Source organism: Ambystoma mexicanum, chromosome 4q (assembly GCF_040938575.1).
Source record: "Ambystoma mexicanum isolate Mex_15411 chromosome 4q, UKY_AmexF1_1, whole genome shotgun sequence".
Taxonomy (NCBI): Eukaryota; Metazoa; Chordata; class Amphibia; order Caudata; family Ambystomatidae; genus Ambystoma; species Ambystoma mexicanum.
Window position 1 is genome coordinate 797526447 of NC_090928.1, and position 17230 is coordinate 797543676.

Sequence of the window (17230 nt, forward strand, 5' to 3'; positions counted from 1 at the left end):
TTCTGGATTAGTTGCAGAGGGCGTAGATTAGTGGAAGGTAGATTGAGAAAGAGGCTGTTGCAGTAGTCCAACTCTGCCCCCTGTTGGAAAGCCTCTGTCTCAGGTTAAGTTGGTTACAATTTCCTCCTGGATAAGGCCTGGTCATCTCCAGATAATATCTGTTTTCAGCTTTCATCAAATATGAACAATATTTTTTTCCTGTAGCTTCAAATTTCAGAGTCTCCCTATTCTATCTGTTCCTGCTTTTTAAAATGTATATTATTCCCTTATGTTAAAAATATGTCACAATTTGTGATTGCAGATTAACAAGGGGGTCCTGGATATTTCTTCTCTGTGAAAGATAGTGAGCTAAAGACTCTGGGTAAGTCTCTCATAACCAGGACTAATGTCTGGCAGAGGGACTCCCAGGACCCCCTTGTTAATTTACAATTTGTGATTGGTCACGTTCTTCCATTGTTCTAACAGTGAACACTCCCACCCTCTAATCTTAATTAAATGTTTATATGTTAGAATATGGAAAAGGTGGGGGCTAATTTACTCAGAATAATATTTAATTCTAAATTAGATTTTCTTTCATATTTTTACATGGCAACATGCCACATTAATACAATGGATTTCCATAATCCTCTGGAAAAGACACGTCTGGACACACAGAATGAATTTGAGCAATAGCTTTTCATAAAGTTATGTATATATATAATTATAATTATTTGTAATCAATGTAATACATTTGAATTTAGACTGCTCAGATGAAGAATTATATCATGATTGCAGCTTGATTGTATGTGGTACCTTTCCGATACTAGCGTGAAAACTGTTTTCAATGCATTTCTGTTTTGATTTTAAATGTTTCATTATTCTTTGAATAAACAACCTCATGCTTTCCATGATAAGTTATGCAATAACTCTTCAGGGGCATTGCTCTAAAGCTATTAGTCAATTGGTCAGGTTCTTTTTTTGAGTTTCCACTAAGCTGTGCTTGGTCTGCATCATTGCCTTTCTTTAAGTAATGTAAATAGTCACACATTAATGGTGATAACGTCTGTTTGAAGCTAGATCTGAGGAGAACAGGCCTCATCTTATCATCAGACACCACAAATTTCATTTTTGGAGAATTTTAATGAATCTATTTTCACATATGTATCCCAAAACTAGGCTCCTGTGGGAGGAGCCCAGTTCAGATATCCCTCTGTTTCTGGTTGGCCAAATGGGTTCTCTTGACAACCGGCCATACATCTTCCCACTCTGAGAGGCCAAGGGAACATAAGCCCCCCACATTTCGATCTGCAGTGAGGACCAAAGTGAAGTTTTAGCTTTTGATGAGCTCAACAAGAAGATAAAATAACACGCATTGTCAAAGCCATTTGCATGCCTCAATTGTTTTATGTGCATGAAAGGTTGGTTTAAAACATGTAAACCATTCCAATTAAACAACATTTCAAAGGCTTCATTCATTTGCGCTCACATTGTTCTATTTAAGAAGCATGGTGCAATTTAAACACTGCTAATGAAATTGAATAGTGAACACTGTGGTGCTTCATGTTAAACACATTCCAACATTTTCGATTGATTGTATTACAACTTACTACATAGACCAATATTATTCTCAACATTAAAATGGTTTCCAGTTTTGTAACTGGCACCATTTCTTTTAGCTTTCCTTACAATGTTCACATGTGGCAACTCTGGAACATTTGTCGTATATTGTATCTCATGGAAGTAAATAACTGGTGAGCAACATTAAGAATAAAACCATGCATAATTTTGGCGCCTCCCGACTAAGGCACTCTCCATATTTCTTTTTGGGTGCTGTCCATTCCATGCTTAAAAAGAAGCATTGCAGTTTTTCAGCATCAGTTTGCCTTAGGGGAATACTTCTTGGTACTGTTGTGAGAAACCTGAGGCTATTCTCACTCCTACTCCCGTTGGATGCTCTGTGCAGGTGGCCAGGGAAAGGCCATCCCTATTGGATCCTGACCCTGAGGGCGGACAAGCAAGGGAGGATCACCTGGGTGGAGGGTTCTTGGGGATTGGGAGTTAGGTACCTTTGCCCTAGACATGGTATCCCACTTATCCTCGTGATGACCAACTTAACCCTTCCCCGACCTTTATGGGTCATTATAAGGTTGTTCCCCTTTATTCCACTCTTGGGGGACTATGAATAATACACACGTTCCCCACTCTCGTACTGCAACGAGGAAGAAGCAACCGAGAGTAATGGATACCATTTCCTCTCACCACTTCGGTACTGGGACAAAGAAGATGCATTAAAGTCAGGCATGTCCATGTAATCAGGGCCAGTCAGTACTGGTTAATGGCATACACCTGCAGCCCATTAATGGAGTGTATAAAAGGTGGAAGGCTGAAGCACAAAGAGGAAGCAGGGAAAGAGGAAGACACAGAACCAGGAGCCGTGAGGGAGCAAGAGAAACCAAGAGGTCAAGAAGCCAACCAAAACCCTGGGAGTCCGGCTGGTGTGATTGTACAGGATAGAGATCCCACAGAAGGGGAGGCAGGCAGCAAGCGCTGCTGAGAAGCAGAGGCGAATCTGTGCATGGGGGCAGAAAGTGCTATGCTCCTTAACAGGAGCGGAGCTGCCAGGTCTGGGTAAGTGTTGGGGACACTGGAACAACTGGGGCACTTCAAGGGGCTGTGAATGTAGTAGCGGTCCACAGCAACAGTCAACGTTGCCTTTATTGAATATCAAACTGAATGAAACACGCAAAGTTGGCTTTTTTGAATACCGAAACAAATGAAACCAGTAAAGTTACTGGGCCTCATTCCGAGTACGGCGCTAACCAATGGCGCTATTAACGCCTTGGTTGACGCCGTACCCGGACCGGCAGCGCCTTGGTGGATGGCGGAATTACCGCCCCATTCCAAGGGTGGCGGGGCGGTAATTCCCCAATCCCCATTTACCCTTCCCCATTCCAATTTTTGCCCCATAGGGCATAATGGGAGTGGGGAAGGCGTTAATTACGCCACCGTAAATTACGGTGGCGTAATTAACATCAAGGTCCCTTAGCGCCATGGTTTTTAACACCTGCTAAAAGCAGGTGTTAAAACCTCCATGGCGCAAAGGGAACTCGGAGTATGGCGGTAAGGGATTACCGCCACCGCTCTCGTTAGCGGTGGGCGCTATCCCTTACCGCCATACTCGGAATGAGGCCCACTGTCTTGGAAGGATAGCTCAGCGGCAATGGGCTCGTCTTGGAAGCAAGATGTTGCTGAGAAACACAGGTTTGATCCCGGGGTCCATGCTTAGAAAGCTCTGGGTATTAAGCGCAATATAAATAACCATTTACAATTACAATTTATTGAATACTGAATCGATTGAATGACACAAAATATTTGCCTTTCTTGAACACAGAATTGAATGAAAGAAGCAAAGTTGTATTTGTTGATTAACAAATTGAATGAATCAAGCAAAGCAGCATTTTTGGAATACTGAATTGAATGAAGGAAGTAAAGTTACATTTATTGAATATTGAACTGAATGAAATAAGTTAAACTGCAATTATTGAATATTGAACTGAGTGAAACTATCAGAACCTACATATATTGGATACCGAAAGAAAGGGAAGAACAAACCTGCTATATGTCGAACAATGACCTGAAAGCAATTAGGAAATTAAGTTGAATACTCTGAGGGCAAAGTTGGAGTCACAGTTGGGAAACCACATGTATATTAAAGTTGTTGAGCTGCATCGGGGGAAACTACTTGTTTGGCTGAATATTGAACTACTGAAGGAGACCTTGAAGTTCCTGGTTTGCGTGACCATCAGTGTATACCAGACTTGGGGACCGGAACCCTAAGTTGTAAAGAATTATTGAAATACCAAGCCAAAGCTCAGAGACAGTTCTTTTTTAATCATCTTTTGATATTGATCTTGGGGAAGGAAACCCTGTTAGGTGTTGCCCGGAAATCGTATTTGAACATGTGGAAGGGCATCTTGACCTTTCTCAAAAGTGTGGACATTTTTGTCTTCAAGTCTGAAAGAAGGTAAAGTGAACATTATACTGAATGTATTGACATTTGGGAAAAATAAGTTGAAGAGTAAGCCTGAGCTGGAAACAGCTCAGAACTTTCCTTTCGGAACACTGTTTAATTTAAAAGATACACAAATGGACACAACCACTCTGCACACTTACAAAGTCAATTCATAATCAGTATACAAAGGTGAATGTATCCGACATGTGTTTCGACCAGCAGGTCTTTTTCCAGGCTAGTATTCACAAAGTAACATAATTATGGTAATTACAAAAATGTGTTACGCACAAAGATTGACAGAACAAAGCACATGTACAAATTTTGATAGATTCAAACAATATGATATAACATAAAAAATGCAAGGGTAATCCAGAGGCATTTGGGGGAGGAAAAACAATTCCTGAGTATACATATGTCCATTCAAGGTGAATATAGAAAACAAAAAAATTATAAAATATATGACAGTGCAACACATAATCATGTATAATAATAATAAAGTAGTATAAAGGATACACGACTGACATTCCAGTTCCAAATAAATAGCATGGAAGAAAAGTTAAGAAAACAAGAACCATGTTATGAGAACCATTGCAATTAGACTCATAAGCACGGCTAGTTAGCACTCATATCTAAAAATGCCAGTGCAAGTGCGTGGTATATGCCGCTACCATGCAACACCAAAGCAAATATAGCAACCGGTGCCACATATACACTTTTGTACATCTTGTGAGGATGCAAATATGAGCCAACATCTAGAACTAATCCTCTTAAAGCATGCACACGTTTCTTAACCACAGATTGCTGATGCAAATTGTTGTACATGCATATGCAGTGAGCTATACTATGTGGGTATGCTACCTTTTGCAACTAATATTGGCTTTGTGTTTACCATTTAGCCTTTGGCTAGTAGGCATTAAAGTATCTTGCATCTTTACCGTTTTGGCAATGTACTTATCTATTTTATGTGCCTTATGAGGTAATTAGTTTCATTTATACCCCCAAGATGGCGGCTTCTTTACGCCGTCTTTAGTATCATGCAAGTTTTTGTAGCATTTGCAGCATAAGACACAGTGCTGGGGGAAGCTTCTTCGGGGCTGTTTACGTGGAAGCAGAAAAGCAGTAATTTGAGAGGTGTGCATATACAAACCATGATATATGTGTCTGTCCATTCATGTGATGCAATATGAATTTACAGGTTTTACACGTCGTCCCTCTTGTTACATTTTTCTCTTTTAGGTTTTTCAACCTCGTCGTAATTCTGTATATGCTGACCATACAGATTGGCATGCCGCACTTGCAGGCTCATTTATTGGTCGCACTCAGGTAACCTTCTTGCTTTTTATGAATCATTAATAGCATGTTGTATAATTTCAGCCGTGCCGTCACTATAGTTTTATTGTTAATTTAGATATCCATATTGCTATTGGTTTTCCAGACTTTCCTTGCGCATCAGCGAAGTTAATGAGACGTGAAGTGGTAAGCAAACTCAATTCATGGTTGATTCGTTTAGTATAATAGAAAAATAAAAAATAGTAATGCACGTCAGGACATTATGGCTAATTTAAGTTGACGAAAGACTTGTCAAAACCAATCTTATCTTGTTTCTATTCCTCCCTTTGCATTCTTTAGCCCATACTCTTTTGTGGGTTCAATACGAATACTCCCAGGTATGCACAACACAAAAGCAAGTTATTGGAGCTCCTTTAAACTGGAATGAGCACAAGGGACATCCCACTTTACTAGTCAAGTTAGTGGTATCATGTCTTGGCTCTTTTTAGCTCATTGCATATGCATGTACAACAGTGTGCATCAGCAATCTGTGGTTAAGAAACGTGTGCATGCTTTAAGAGGATAAGTTCTAGATGTTGGCTCATATTTGCGTCCTCACAAGATGTACAAGAGTGTATACGAGGCACTGGTTGCGTTGTTTTGTTTTGGTGTTGCACAGTGGCAATGCATGTACCATGCAATTGCACTGTCATTTTTAGATATGAGTGCTAACTAGCCGTCCTCATGAGTCTAATTGCAATGGTTCTCATAATATAGTTCGGGTTTTCTTAACTTTTCTTCCATGCTATTTACTTGGAACTGGAATGTCATTTGTGTATCATTTACATTACTTTATTATAATTGTACATGATTATGTGTTTGCACTGTGGTATATTTTATACATTTTTTGTTTTCGATGTTCACCTTGAATGGACATATGTATACTCAGGAATTGTTTCTCCTCCCCCAAATGCCTCTGGATTACCCTTGCATTTTTTATGTTATATCATATTGTTTGAATCTATCCAAATTTTTACATGTGCTTTGTTCTGTTAATTGCGCAGAGTTGTTGTATCCATTTGTGTATCTCATTACTTCTTGGACACCTTGGGCAAAGGGTCCTCCTATACGCAACCATCCACAGCAGCTACACACCGGGTTATTACTGAGTTTGTTTTTGTCGCATAAAGTGGCATTTGCCCTGACAAGTGCATCAGCTCCCAGTCTTTTGCCTCTTTCGTTTTGTCTGTTTAATTTATGGTTGACATCTCTACACATTGTGTTGTATTAGTTTTGAGGGCAAGTATAGGTTTTGGACACAGACAGACTTTTCAGTTGAACATATAGACACAGATTTACCTTAGTTTCTATAGGTTGGGAAATCCCAATGTAGAATAGAGCAAGTTAGGCCTTAATCCATCCTGACATTTTCGTTAATTAAAGCTTTTGTTATACTTTGAATCGCTTGATTATGCCTCCTTCCATGATGCCAATCCCACACTGTTTATGGTGACAGATCTCCTCCCACCTCCTCCAGGATCAATATCTCAAGGGGAAACACATTTGTCCAGGGGTTTTAGCTTCTTGGTAGTTGAAATGTATTATTCTTCCAACATGAGGTCCACATCAGCCCCTCAAATAAAAATTAACATCCCCCTGTGCTTTCTTTGTCCAGAACCTTTACTGGCCTTGGCTCACCAATAAACTCTGTTTTCAATGCAGTCTTCATTTCTTCAGGTAAGTATAATTGGATCCCCATCTCCTTTCTTTCTTTGGGGTATGAAGTTTACACCCTTTCCCTTTTTACCGCCAGGGCCTCAAAAGACGTTTGTTTACAGATGCAGTAGTTTCCTTTTTGGTACCTCATGTCTTCAGGGGTGAGGATGCTGAGATCCTCATCTCTATTTTGTTGGGGTGAAGGGTTGACCCATCTCCATCCTCTTTCCCAGTCTTTGAAGACTGGAAGAAATTGTATATTATTCAATTAGAGAGAGAGGTAGAAAGGCTAGTTTAGTATAACATCTTAACATTTTATAATACATATTCACATATTTTTTCCTATTTTTTACTCTAATCTCTAAATCAAATTCCACAAATAGAGCTAAACCTGTCGTTTTTTAATTTAACATTACACAAGCATTTGTCCTTTCATCTAAACATCTGTATATACCATTTTATACTGATTCCTTTTTAATTCAGTAGTCGTCTCATTAGGAGGAGGAACTGATTCCTCGACCTGATGAAGGGTGGTTTGGGGATGACGGGTCTTCGGCTGGTTCAAAGGGACCCAGCGTTCATCTATCTTTTACCCTTTTTGCATTTTGACTTTGTAGGAGAGATCATATCAGTGATCTCGAAGGGCCCAAGCCAAAATGGGATGATTTTGTGCTCTTTAGTATGGTTCCTTTGGAAAGGGTAAGCTCGATCACCTACATCAGATTTCTGTTTGGTGGTCTTCAGATCATACTGAATTATGATGCCTACTCCTAGTTCTACCGCGCATACGGGAAAGCATGTTGGAGATGCTTCCACACATTTTTTCACATATTCATGAGTGGTAGAGGTGTTGATCAATGTCTGGTGCTATGTTTAGTACAACAGACGTTGAGATAAGTACATGTCTCTGCCAGTCATAAGTTCAAAAGGAGACATCTTTGTAGCAGACTAGTGGTAGTCACAAGTCCCAACTGGTTCCAGGATCCACCACAAACCTCTTTAAAATCCTCATAATAGACTTTTTGTATCATTCCACCAAGCCCCTTTCTGGATGACGGGTGGTAGGCAATATACAAATTTCCCACATCTTAGTCAAAACCTCACTGGTGAAAGGACTACACCAGTCAGACAAAATCCTTTGGGGGAAGGCTGCCATGAGAAAAGATATTGTTTATCTATAGCACAGCTGTGGTCTCCGACTTGCAATTTGGGTGCAGAGGCACTTTACTCATTTTGTGACGCGGTATGCAACACTAAACATACATTTCTTGCCACATGCAGAACAAATCACTGCACCAATAAAGTCAATTTGAAGATTGGATCACTTATGGTCATTCCCCTCATTTGTAGAGGAGCCCGATGAGTGAGAGATCTTGGTTGGAACTGTGTACACACTAGAAACCCTTTTAAATATATATTGAAGTCTTGACCCATGTGTGGCCAGTAAGTGACCTCACGTGGGATCTCCATCATCTTTTGAAATCCTGATGACCAGCAGTTGCTGCATTATGGGCATGATTTAACATTCTGCTTTAAAATGAGGTAGGCACTACCCACTGATGGTAACCATAGTGCATTTTCCTAACTATTTTGTACATTTTCAGTAATTTCATTAAAACTCAAAGATCTTCATTTCCCCGACAACCTTGTTCAGTTAAGGAAAGCTTTCTGGATCTTCTAGATATTAATAGAATTTTCCAATAAATGGGTCTTCCTTTTGGATGGTATTTAGGTCTTGATCTGGAGCATATCTACTCCACTCAAGGGTAGAAAGCTCTCTTTCAGCTTTTATTATTATTAATATTATTAGGGTATATATTGAGTGTGGACCTAGCTTCAGGAAGCAATGGAGTGCTTTACAATAGTAGGGGGAATAACAGTGAGGGAAGCAGAGAAAAAGAGTGGGAGCTAACAGTGCATGGCACGTCTGGGCAATTGGTAGAAAGGGATCTACAAGCATCCAGGGGAGGAGACAGTGGGGAGCAGATGACTGAGTCCAGGGTGTGTGGACCTAGGTATTAGGCAGGAATTTTCTGTTATTTGTGTTTCTCCAAAGAGATGTTCCATATTAATGTATTCCCCTTGGATTGCTCCTATTGGAGCTAGTTGACCAGCCAAACTGTTTCCTGTTTTATAGTGACCTTCAACTTTTGTGTGACCCTTTATCTTTTTTCAAAATAGAGCCATGTTTTTTTGACAACACTAAATCATCTCTCGTTTGCATTAAGCCATCGTTTGCATCCTAGACATCGGCATTGGCGGTCCCCGCTAATAGCGGAAACCGCTATTAGCGGTGACCGTAAATAAGCAGAACCAGAAGTAGCATCATCGCACAGGAACGGGAAAGAGCACGGTGGCCATATTTAAAAACACAATCCATTGTCATCCTCCACAACCAGGAGCCATCTGACCTCCAGAACTCCAACACACCTCAACCACCACCTGTTTGAATTAAGGATGCCAAAAGCTGTCAAAAAAACTGGAGATCGGCTGCGCCAGGAGTGCTTCTCCAGAGAGGAGCTCACTATGTTGGCAGAGACACTGCAGGAGCATGGAGACGTGGTGTTTGCAACTGACATGTCCCGACCAGCGCTGCTGTGCAAAAAGCAGATTTGGGCATTGGTCGCCCAGAGAGTGAGTGCTGTCGCCACCACACCCCGCACACCAAAACAATGCCGCAAGTGATGGGACGACCTACGTCTATGTGTGTGAAGTATACTGTCGGTCAACCGAAACCTTGGGATGGTGACTAGTGGAGATGCAGAGTCGCCCATAAAACTCCAACCATGGGAGGAGATATGTGCCTCCACCATAGGCACCGAGTCAATAGAGGGAGTCGGGGACATGGACAGAGGAGCCCCGTCATCAGCCGATGCAGGTAGATGTCTCTAATCAAACAATGCCAATACCACCACAATGATGTCCACATGAATTGACAGTGCAATGATGTATATCAGGGTCCACCAGACAAATAAGCACAATACTGCCAACAGGCAGTGCAGAGCATCACCTCGTCCACATGCATGATGCACCCCATTTGTGTTGCAATCCAAATGCCTCCCTGCATCACCCACCCCAGAGTGAGGCAGCCTGTATGTCACTCCCCCCAATGTAACTCATCTACCAATCCATATCAAGGCAGCCACCCCAATGCATGCTCAATGCCCATAGACCCATAACTAACCCTCTCCCTCCTTTGGTCCCCCACAGGCACACAATCTGACAGCGCTGATGAGGACACCGGTGCCACACAAGGGAAGAAGGCCAGGGCCGAGGAGGGACAACACCGCCCCTCCACTTCAAGGGGCATAGGCCAACCGCCACGACATCGGAAGGCCAAAAGCACACCACAGGCCACAGCACCAATGTGCTCTACGTCCCCCACTATGGCGCCCACAACAGCCAGCATCACCAAAGTGTCGGCGGCAGAAGGGACTGCATCGGCTGCAAGCAGCACAGTTGGCGAAACTGCTGCCACAGCAGCAATCTCTGATGACAAGGAAGGGGATGTGCTGCATGTTGCAACTCCCCCCACTGGCCCCCTGCATTCCCCACACCTGTCCCCATGCAGCCTGCCCGACACCAGCATGCACAGGCTGTCTCCAGCTAACTCATGGCCAGCAACTCCTAGCCCCACCCCAACTGTTCCCAAGGAACACAGTATTTCGGGAACCCCTCAAACATCCACCCTAGCCCCAAACACCCAAGAGGGGATCCCGGACATTGTAAGGCACCAGCATCAGCTCACTGGCCTCTTGACCCAGCACATTACAGAATATGGTAGTGTAAGGGACGACATCTGGGAATGTGCTGCATCCCTGAAGTCAGCAATAGAGTCAACCTCAAAGGACATATGTGCAGAACTGGCCGCAGTGCGCCATTTACTGTCTGAGATGGTGGCAGCAATGCGGGACATGCGTCCAACACAGTTATCAGAGCAGCCAAGCACATCTTCAGCTGCTAGTTCCACCAGGACCAGCCCCGTGCACAGGTCTGACAGGAACCTGCGCCGATCAGACAGGGGGGCACCTGGTGCTGGAAGAGGGGGATGCCAGTAGGCACAGCCTTGCATACTGGTGCCATGAGGTCCACTGGTGCACAGTACTGCACACCATGTGTTGGGGAGTTGAGGGGGGAGGGGGGAGAGGGTGTGTGGGGGAGTGAGGGGGCTGGGGGGAGAGGGTGTGTGTGGGAGTTGAGGGGGTAGGGGGAGAGGGTGTGTGGGGTGGAGGGCTTGTTCACTTAGTTTTGCTTCTTCAATACACATTTTGGCTACTCATAATTCACATGTGTGGACATTGCTTATTGTGTACTTGTGCTTTATTGGTTAACAGTCTAAAGTGTCCATGTCCCTGACACACCCAGTGCCCCGAGTGCCATCTCCATGTAACACCCCCCGTCCATGTGCGCTAGAAACATTGGTTGATCCGAGTCTAACGCATGTCACGTCCCTCCTGTGCATTGCTGCCTCCCTGAGGTGCTGCCCCATCCCCACCCTCCTCATCCTCTTCGTCAGGTGGTTGCAGTTCAGCGTCAGGAGGCAGGGGCACATTCCGTCTGATGCACATATTGTGTAGCATGACACATGCCATGACAATCTTTGCCACCTTCTCATGGCGGTACAGGAGTGCCCCACCAGACCTGCTGAGGCAGCGAAACTGTGCCTTCAAGAGGCCAAATGTCCGCTCAATCACCACACGGGTTCGTGTATGGGCACGATTATAGTCCTCCTCGTGCCTGTTTTGTGGGTTCCGGACTGGGGTAAGGAGCCACCTCTTCAAGGGATAGCCTGCATCACCTGCATGTGAACAACAATGTATGTGTAAGTCATCACATCATATTTGACCTCATTAAGTGACACCATGGCATGCATTTATTTCTTAGATTCAACCCCATCTCCATGCATGAATGGAGACACACGATGTGACTGCTATGTGTGTATTCCCCTTATGGACTGGTTTGCATGCCATCAAATAGGGGACGCAGGGGGGGGTCCAGTTCTTTGTGAGTGCTCATGCACTGTGTCAGTCCACGGCGGTTGTTTCGGTGATCTGGCAGATGTTCAGTAATTTGTATGCTTTCATCCTGGCACCGTTGATGTCAGCCTCATGATGATCTCACTACGCACAACAAATGGTGTCATGCAATTCAGTTGGGCCTCTGTGTCAGTGTAGTGGTGTATTGATGTATTTGACCCCCATGTTACTCCTTTGTACGCAGTAATGGGGGACACTCCTTTCAGTTGATGGTGGTTGGTGCCGTGCATTGGCTATAGTCATTGCTTGTAGCTGCATTTTGTTGAGGGGGATGCGGTCTGATTTGGTACAGTGCACATGCAGATGGCTGTGGAATGGTTGTGACACTGCTTCATTTACATGGTACGGCTGCTTACATCTTGCATTATGTGGTCAGGTGTCGGCTCCAGTCTGGGCTGCTTTGGGGTATGAGAATGCTCCATTCCTTCTGGCACTCGCAGCCAGGTGAAGTATGCATCTCCCCCCCCATCTCAGCCAGGTGAAGTATGCATCTACCCCCCCCCATCTCAGCCAGGTGAAGTATGCATCTCTCCCCCCATCTCAGCCAGGTGAAGTATGCATCTCTCCCCCCCATCTCAACCAGGTGAAGTATGCATCTCTCCCCCCATCTCAGCCAGGTGAAGTATGCATCTATACCTCAATCACTTACCCACATCACATTTCCATGGGCGTAACATGCGACTCACCGAGAAGCCAGGATCTCTGCCCTGCATGTCGCTCCATGTAGCGTGGTATCATGGAGTTCCGCAGGACCATTGAATCATGGGTTGATCCGGGGAATCGGGCACAACAATGTGTGATGATCCTGTTGGAGTCACATACCATTTGCACGTTGATTGAGTGGTATAGCTTCCGGTTGCGGTACGCTACCTCCATGGCATGTGGCACCACCAATTCCACATGGGTGCAGTCGATGGCGCCATTGCAACCAGGTATGCCGGCCAGTGAATGGAAACCTACTTTGGTGTTTGAGATCTCCTGGGCAGACTGTGGTAAGGAAATGTGGTCGTCTGTGTGCTTGAGGAGGGCATCAAGTATTTGGTTCAGCGTACGTGAGAATAATGGTTGTGAAATGCCATGCAAGTGCCCCACTGTGTGCTGGTAGGTGCCTGTGGCCAGGAAGTGGAGCACAGACATTACCTTCAGTAGGGGTGGTATGGCGGTGCGTGTTTCAATCAGGCTGACAATGTTGTCATGTATCATGTCCACAATGGTGGTCATGGTGTCCCGGTCCAGACGGTACAGGGTGTGGATCTGCTCAGAGGTTAGGTTGAATGGACTGGTTCTGATGAGTGGGATTGTGGGCTGCCTGCGTGGTGCCACTGGCTGTGCTGGTGGGGCATGCTGGCCCTGCCTTGCCCTCCTTCTCCTCCTGCGCCTCCTCTGTGCTGCCTGTTGTTGTTGTTGTTGTAGCACTTCCACTGGTCCTCCAGCCCCAGCATTGCTAGTAGTATTGGAATCATTGTGGGAAGGGGTGGAGTGTGCTCCTTTTGTGCTTGCCCAGTCTGTATTGCCTGCACCTCTGCTGATTGCACCTGTGGCAGATGGAAACACTGCACATGGCCTTTTACGGGTGATCCGCGATGGCGGTATTTGCACCATGGCGGTAAGGTACTTTACGGCCTTCTCTAGGGCATTAATTGCATGCCTGCGTGACTCGTAATGTTCCCCACTTTGCGCCATGCCGGTATTTGCGGCATGGGTGGTCGCGTGCCCGCGCCCTTGGCGCTTTTAGCGGCACCATTAATTACGGTGCCGCTAATAGCACTTTATCAGGTCATGTAATCCTTTAGCGGTATCGTTTTTCACTTACCGCCAGGGTCGTAATGAGGGCCATAGTCTGAATCTGTTATAATTACTGGTTCCTGTATTTGGTGGTTTACAGCACTAAAGACAGCTTCATATATGGAGGACACAGGAGGGAGAGCCCAGAACAGGAACAGGACTATGGGCTAGTGAAGGCTGTACACAAGAGAAAGGAGGGGTCCTGCCTCTGAAAATACTATTCGTTTGCAAACTTGTTCAAATGCAAATTTAGTTACATAAATGGCAAACTGGCAGCATACTATTTACTGTCATATTATCCACAGCTGTGTAAAAAAATGCAGTTAGGCACTCGAAGTAGATTTCAGTTTTTTTACTGATAGTTGACACATTCTTTTTTGAAAACATCCATACAGGTTAAAAAGTACTGTGAGCAATGTACATAAAGACCCAGGAGGATTCATAGAGCAAGAACCAGGTTGTCTCATGATAAGCAAAAGGGTACAGGTAACAGTATAATCCCAACAAAATGAATTATTTATACATGCAAGGTTGAGTTTCCTAAGTAAGTGAATACCCAACCCAAGCAAACACAAGCATTACTTCATGCCAATGTACAAGTACCAATGTAATACCAACAGTGTTAATTGTTTTCACATATGAGGGAGGGAGAGAAAGGAAATTTCCAGACTTAAGCGCATTACTTCATGCAGATTTGTCATTCCATGTGAAACCTGTAGATATGTGTAAAAAGAAAAGAGTTGCAAATGATAGAGTCTGTAAGATGCACACAATTCTACACCTTGTACTTAAGAGTGGACACTCTATATAAAGCTGTTTTGGGGGGGGGTGTCTTCTGTCTTCTTTAGTTAGAATATAGTCAATGGGCCTCATTACGACCCCGGCGCTAAACCATGGTGCTATTAGCACCATCGTCCCTGCCGGGGTCCGCCATGGTGAATGGCGGAATTACCGCCCCATTCCAAGGTTGGCGGGGCGGTAATTCCCCATTCACCATGGCCCCTTCCCCATTCCCATTTTTGGCCCATAGGGCTCAATGGGAATGGGGAAGGCGCTAATCACGGCACTGTAAATTACGGTGCCGTAATTAGCTCCTAGGTCCCTTTGCGGGTTGGTTTTTTAACGCCTGCTAAAAACAGGCGTTAAAGTGCAACCCGCAAAGGGACCTCGTAATCAGGCGTTAAGGGTTTAACGACGCCGACACCTTTTACGGCGCCATTAACCCCTTAATGCCTGGGTTGTAATGAGACCCAATGCATTCCATCTAGAAGACTAGACCTTGAGAAGGTCTATTAGAGCCAGGCTAAAGGGTGACCTTGTAGTAAGTCGACGTCTAGAAATTAAATCAGAATCCCCGGATAGGGTGGAACCAGTGAGCAGCAAAAAAGTTATGCTGATGTTCGCAGACGTTTCGGCATATGTTGTGAACAAGCCTTCTGGAGCCAAGGCGCAGAGTCCCCTGCAAAAAGCAGAGGGGACCGTGAGTGGAGGGGAAGTGATATACATAGTAGTACTGCTCAGTGTAACTGAATACTTGAGTGACACAGCATTAGGTACACAGACTAAAAGGGTAAGTTATAAAAAGAGTTATTATTCTCTAGAAAACACAGTTCCAATTGTGCACTGACCTTAACAGGAGTGGCAACAGATGAGGTTGCCTTTCTGGCTTAGAGATTGAGGTTGGAGGGTGCGTAGCCCATTGTAGAAAAGGCTGCTACGGCTCCTTCACCACCCAACAGAAAGATTGGGGCACTAAAAAATGTTGTAGTGAAACAGAATAATGCACACAAGAAAATGCTGTGAGGAAACAAACAGTTAAAAGGGGAATTGCCCAAATGGCATGAAAGGTGGCATGAAAGGTGTACAATATGGGTACCTTGGTGTCCAAGATGAAGTAGGCACCGAGGTTGGGTTGAATCATCAAAGTCACCCCAGTGGGACAGTGCAGCGCATAAGTAGATGCATGCTGTTATAAGGTGGAAAACAGACAAATAAATAGTGAGTGTTAATTCTCTAGTAGTGCAAAAAATGGCGGAAAGCCCTAGGTAGAATGGCCAGGGGAAGGTACTCTAGGAACTCACCACAGACTAAACAGGACACATGAAATTCGGTCCGTGATGTCTCAGCGTTGTACAGCTCTGCCGGAGAGGAACTGCTGAATGCTGTGAGCAGCTGCCGGCAGAGCTGTATCAAAAGTGGTGCTATTGCGCATGTGTGTGGAGCGAGCAGCGACTATTCCCATGCGCATGCGCATTCGTGTGGACCGGCTCGTGGTCCCGTGCGCATGCGCATTCGCTGGGGCACACGAGAAGTGCTGTACCGAGCGAATTCGGGGGAGCAAGCAGGAGCAGGTATGACAGCAAACGCCTAGTTTCTGTGTGGGCGTGAGGATCGCAACTGTGGAAACAGATAAGGCGATCCTAACCAGGGAGATGGGCACTGTCTCCTTAACCGAAGCACATGCATATATATAAGGATGTGTCATGCCCAATATATCAACTATGCTGACAACGTGTCAGATCTGTTTGCCAGCCATATTGGACAGCCTCAGAAAGAGGTGGGCTGCACCAATGGCTTGGGCACAACAGCCTGGACTATAGAGCCCTAGGCTAGTGTGCAAGTTAGTGCCAACATGTGTGGGAACAGGGGAGAGAGAATCCCTGAACTGGCTAGCACGTTGTGTACATGGTAGAAGCAGAGTTACTAGCAAGAAATAGAATAGGATGCAGAGTGGCAGGAGTGGAAAAAATGATAAATTACTAGCTTCATATATGGCCCTCAGTTATGCCATCTGACTACTCCGAGGACTGATTTTATAACTGACTGAGGGTTCAGGGATGTCATTCACCCAAGCATTCCCGATGCAAGCTACTCATTTCCTGTCATATTTTCTTTAATATGGTAGGAATATCCAGCCACATAAACTATGGGCATTTCCTGTTTTTGTCATGCACCTTGTGAGGAGAAACTATATATGCATCAATGTTATTGGTTGTTTTAAGTTCTTCATCCTTCAAGCAGTTATCTTGGATACGATGATGTAGATGAGCTAATCCTTGTGCCATCGAAACGACCATATGTGATTTCTACAGGATCCTGTATTAATATTCGATCACTCTGCAAATAATGTAGAGGCTGGTCAGAGGTCTCAACTATTATATGTTCCCAATGGATCAGTGGACTGTAGTTTTTCAATACCCATACCATTTCAAGCAGTGGTTTCTTGCATTAATTGAATTATATCAAAATGGGTGATAAAGTTCTGCTTGTGTATGAGATCACATTATTAACTTGGACATGCTTCTGATATAAAGCCTTGGTTTAAACAGGTGTCGGAAAATAAAATCTCCAGGAAACCACCTTTTTTTAAATGGGGTAAGGCAAGCTCTGTGCTTGTGAAACACTTCTTTGCAAACTCCCTAGGAGTCTTTAG

General features: G+C 44.5%; 1 long non-coding RNA gene across 2 annotated transcripts; it reads right to left on the minus strand.

The window, feature by feature from the left end:
* Window positions 1-1082: 1082 nt before the first annotated feature.
* On the minus strand, window positions 1083-15977 carry LOC138467114 (uncharacterized). Of its 2 annotated transcripts, none has more exons than XR_011268043.1 (4): window positions 15879-15977; window positions 15674-15763; window positions 15426-15549; window positions 1083-1284 (listed from the first exon to the last, which is right to left on the minus strand). It is a non-coding gene; the product is annotated as an uncharacterized lncRNA (long non-coding RNA). The 2 variants fall into 2 exon arrangements; XR_011268044.1 differs by lacking the exon at window positions 1083-1284 and adding an exon at window positions 14141-15256.
* Between the last annotated feature and the right edge of the window lie 1253 nt (window positions 15978-17230).